Here is a 5,677-nt window from a genome sequence, read left to right as displayed (position 1 = left end):
AATTTTTAGAGAAATACTGAATGCATTTTATTTCTCTTCTTTTTTTATAATTTTATTTTGGGAATTTACTCATTTGGTACCCTATCTTTTTGCAAAGTATCATTTTGGTACCCTCTGTTTTCAATAATGTTCATATGGTACCCTGTATTTTAAAATTATACATATTTGATACCCTAGACTCAGATTTGATAGATAAAATTTTGTCAATATGATCAAATTGTCATCAGTTATATGTAATTAAGTAATTAAATTTAAATTTGGAACTTACATAATTCACTGCAATTTGATTAAAGTAGTAAAATTTTATTAATTAAATTTGAGTTTAGGGTACCAAATATGTACGATTTTAAAATACAGGGTACCATATGAGCATTATTGAAAACAGAGGGTACCAAAATGATACTTTGCAAAAACACAGGGTACCAAATAGTTACCTACCCTTTTATTTTATTATTTGTCATATAAATATTTCAATATCTTGTAACTTTTATGGAAAAATTAATAAATTACAATTAATACTTGATATTTTTATCTTTATGTGCAGGGGCGGGCCCAAGTATAGATGAGGGTGAGCGGGTGCCCCGGGTGAAGAAAAAAATATATAAAAAATATATTTTTTAAAATAAATGTATTTTAATTAATTAATGTATATATTTTTTTATTGAAGCTAATATTTAATAATTAAGACTTTGGCATAATGGTCAATCTCATTTATATAAATCTTAATGTTCGAACGCCAAGGGCATTTTCTTAGGGAAATTTCACTTTTTATACATACTAATATTTACGATTACATAACAATTCTAGCACTATTCACAATTTCAAATTGATGTTAAACATTCTCCTATTTCCAAAAATACCCCTCTCATTTTTCCACACCCAAAAAAAATCAACCTCTCACTTCTCTCTCTATTTCTCTCTCTCTCTCTCACTCTCACAAAAAACCCAGAACCTGTCGAGCCCACCTCCGTCGAGCCCACCTCCATCGAGCCCCCAACCTTGTCAAGCCCCCAACCCTAAGACCCACAACAAAACCGAGACCCCCTCTCCCATCTCTTCGTCGACCCCGAGACCCACGGCGAAACCAAGACCCACGTCGACCCCAAGCCATTATTTCCTCCAAAGTTTGACAATCAAACGTAAAATCTTGAACCCATTTCAATTTTTGATAGAGCATATTATTGAATCTGTGATCTGTGGATTGTGTTCATCGTTTTTTTTTTGGATTTTTTTTCTGGGTTTGAACCAGTGGCTCGATAGGTGTTGGGGTTTTATGCCCTAATTAAAACTCAAATTCTTTGTAATCTCATTTTATCAATAAAAGAATAGAAATCATTTTTTGACTTGGTCAATCACTTTGCTCACATGTTTTATTTTCATGATTATTTGTTTAATATAAACTTCTATTAAATCCCGAGCATATAGCTAATCTTATTTATAGTGACGTAATCACAATGGAATATAAATACGATTATATGTTCAAAGTAAGTTAGTCCTAAGATTAGTCAGTGCACAGGATTTACACTGACTTGCCAATCTACGATATGATCTACTTACACATTAGAGTGTTATGTTCTTTCCAGAACATTAGCAAAGTAGATAAGATCGGATGTATTTATTACATTAGGCAGGACCGATATTGACAGTTGATAAGATAAGTAAACATACCGTTATTATCTATTCTAGTCATATCATATAGTTGACTATAGGTCAATTCAATCTCAATTCTGAGTGGTTAGTATTCTAACTGATTGTATTATTTGAGTTCTTTGACTTGTTCATTACCAGCTTACCCTACGGACTAGCCCATACTTACATCTTGGGAACTCGGTAGTATAATTGAGTGGGAGTATTAATCATAGATATGAACATCTATAGCTTCTGATGAAGAAGTGAAACGATGGTTTCCTTTTAGTTTGGTTCAAGGTGTTAAATGATAGAGATCTCATTTCAGTAAATAAATTAGTTTACTGAAATATCATTTACAAGGAATTAAGTGTTTTAAGGATAAAATACAATGAGGGGTAAAACAATATTTTAGTCCTATCTCATTATAGACCGTCTATAGAGGATTGAGTGATAATTATGGTTGTAACAATGGATAATTAATAGCGTATCTATATTTGTTATAGAGCGTTCTATGAATTCAAGAGTGCAATTTCGAGTCTATAGTGGAGTCACGAGGAATTAATAAGTTAGTAAATTTATTTGTTAGATTTATGATAACTTATTGAAGCTTGATTTCATAGGCCCATGGTCCCCATTGTACCTTGGATAAAATCATCTAGGTAGTCTCAATTAATTGATTTAATTATCAATTAGAATTATCAAAGTTGACCAGGTCAATTTTGGATAGTTTCACAGAGTTGTGTAATTTTGAGAAGAAAAGATAAATTATGGAAGATTTATTAATTAAGATAAATTGGAATCTAAATTAATAAATAAGTTTAAATTAAGGTTCAAATTATAAATAATTAATTTGATGAAGGATTTAAATAATTATTTAATTAATTAAATCAATAGAAAATAATACACGCCTTGATTTTAAGTCCAATGGGCTTATAATCAAATGAGAAATTTCACGGGCCTAAAGTCCGTGATAATTTCGACCTAGGGCTTTAAAATGACTATTATTTTATTAATTTTTTAATTAAATTAAATGGCCTAATTGAGTCTATTAAAGGAGTGCTTAGAGAGAAGTCAGAAGTTAAGATTTCTGAGACAACAGATAAGTTTAATCACTGGTTTTCTAATAGTTTTAGATTCTCTCTAAACACAAGTCATTTTCTAAGCCTCTTTGTTATTTTCTCTTCTTCTCTCTGTATCTATCTCATGTGTTGAGAATTTCCCACACTAGTCTAGGTGATTCTAAGGATACATTGGAAGACTGTGAAGAAAATAGAAGAACGGTTCAGTTTCTTGATAATACTCTGCGACAAAAAGGATACAAGAGTTAGAGAAACTGAAGAGAGGACTCTTTAATTCCGATGCGTATACTGTAAGTATTCTTGTCTTTGTTTCTCTTTGAATTCAATTTTAGAAACATGTTATAGGCTATCTCGTATTACTTTTTTTAATATTAAATATACATGAAAATAAATAAAGATTATGTATAAGTTTCCTAACAATAGGTTCATTAATGGCTCGATAGGCTCGATTATGGTTCGATAGTAGGCTCGATAGGGTAGTTTGAATGGTTCGATAGTTGCTCGATAGGGTAGTTTGAATGGTTCGATTCGATAGTAGGCTTGATATAGTTAGGCTCGATATAAGATCAATGGTAACCTAAAAGATTAGTTTTAATAGTGTCTCGATGGTAGTTCAATAGAGGCTCGATGTATAGCTCGATAGGGCTTAATAACATCTCGATATAAGCTCGATGACAGTGTTTATTTCAGTTTTTGATGAAATATTTTTGAATTTTTTTCCGATTCTGTTTTCTTACAAATTTTTTATTATGTGTTGTTGTAGATGTCTGAGTTACTTGTTCTGTTTGTAGATTACTTTCCTGATCAAATCACATATTGGGGTAGTAGCACTTTAAATCACATTAAGACTAGGTTTGTGGACCTTGGGCTGATAGAAAAGGCTAAGGAATCCCCTTTCAAGCAGCTTTTTTGGATTCGGAGTTTAATTTCTTAGGAGTTTTGGTGCATCAGCTGCTTTTGAGGAAAATTGCCAGTAATAAAGAAGATGAGATGCATTTCTTTTTGGGGTCGAAGTCTTGTAAATTCAGCATGGGAGAGTTTGCCCTGGTGACGGGGTTGAATTTTAGTACCTTCTCGTCACCAGAAGAGTTGTACGAGCGTCATCCCAACGACCGCTTGATAAAGAAGTATTTCAATGATGCTGAGAAAGTAAAGCTTTCATAGGTGTACAATGTTTTCAAGACTTGTACTGTTGTGGAAGATGTGTACAAGCTTGGTCTATGTTTGTTGGTTGAGGGGGTTCTAAATGCCATAGAGGGCAAGTTGCATATATGGCAAGATATTCTAAAGATGGTTGAGGACGTAGACTACTTCTTTAGCTATCCATGGGGGAAATACTCTTATGGGAGGCTTTTACAGTCTTGTAAGAAGGACATGCTGAAGCAAAAGGCAAATTATGAGAACAAGAAAGATGCCAAGGTGCAGCAAGAGTCCAAGTACAATATGTATGGTTATGCCCTGGCCTTACAATATTAGGCACATGAGGTTATTCAGCAGCTTGCGACGGAGTCTGTTGTGATCTCGAAAAACATGGTCCCGAGGATGCTTAGTTGGTCGCATCAGAAGAACAAGTATTTCACCAAGTCTGTCATCTCACCGATGTTATCGAAGAAGAATGTAAGTTATATTTGATTGACATTAAACAATTATTTTTATCTATATGCTTATCTTTTATGATTATTTGAGTAAACCAAACGTTTTATGTTGTTTGTAGTTGATCATCCTTCCGATGTTGAAGCCTTGACCAACAGAAAATGATGTTTATTTATCATTGATAGAGGGAGATCTTCCCATTTATCTCGGGCTTGGCCAGGATCTCGGGGAGTCTGATGAGGAGGAGGAGGATGCAACTTTTGAGAAAGTCACTGAGATAGTTTCTCAAGTAGCCGAGGCAGTGAAGATATTTGATGATGTTGTCCCGGAGGAGGAAGAGGTTGCAGGTCCCACCCCTCATGTTGCCCCAGCTGCAGCCCCAGCCTCAGCCCCTGTTCTAGGCGAGTTGATCAAACGGTTGGATAGAGTCGAGGGTCGACAGGAGACCCTCCTGAAGAACTAGTCAGTGATCATGGATGCAGTTAGTCAGATCCTGACATCTATTAAGGAGAGACTGAGGGTCTCCAAGGCAGATTCAGACTCAGATTCACTAGATATTCCAGATGACTATGTTGATGGTCCAACCACTCCTTCACCATCATTGTGACACTTGATCCTATGACTCTAGGAGTCGTTATTGTCAACCCTGAGGAAGTTGATGGGGTTCGGTTTTAGAGGACTACACGCGAAAGACGCAAGCCAAGATGATTTATGGACTACACTAATCCCACGAGGAAAAGACCTCGCACTGATGCAGCTGCACCTACAGAGGCGGCTACCAGGAGGCAATTGTGTTGGACCCTCTCAAGAAGCCAGATCGCAAATAGTATAGGACAGTTAGCAAGTGGTTGCTTGGAGACATCCCCAACCAAACTTCGAGGGATGTGCAGACTGGGAATCACGGTCCAGCATGGTTTCTGACGTGGAAGATACCCCAGTCGTGGCTCAATGATGGGGTAAGCCATCTATTTAAACAGTTAACAAATTATGTTTTGTTTTTATTTTTTACAAGTTTTGTTTTATTGAGTCGATAAGGTTCGAGGAAAGCTCGATAGGGGCTCGATGGGGGCTACCAAGAGCTCGATAAGGTTGTTGTTTACTGTTTGAGATTAGCTTGATGGGAGCTCGATAGTAGATCAATGAGGGTGTTGAACTAGGGCTTTTGTTTACTGTTTGAGAATAGCTCGATGGGAGATCGATAGTAGATTGATAGGGTGTTAAACTAGGGTTTTTGTTTACTGTTTGAGATTAGCTCGGTGGGAGCTCGATAGTAGATCGATGGGGGTGTTGTAGGGTTATTGTTTATTGTCTGAGATTAGCTCGATATGAGCTCGATGGGGCTTGATATGGACTCAATGAGCTCGATGTTTAGTTCG

This window comes from Humulus lupulus, chromosome 7 (genome assembly GCF_963169125.1).
Source record: "Humulus lupulus chromosome 7, drHumLupu1.1, whole genome shotgun sequence".
In the NCBI taxonomy this organism is placed as follows: Eukaryota; Viridiplantae; Streptophyta; class Magnoliopsida; order Rosales; family Cannabaceae; genus Humulus; species Humulus lupulus.
The sequence above is the reverse complement of the archived record's forward strand: the minus strand, read 5'-3'. Positions refer to the sequence as shown.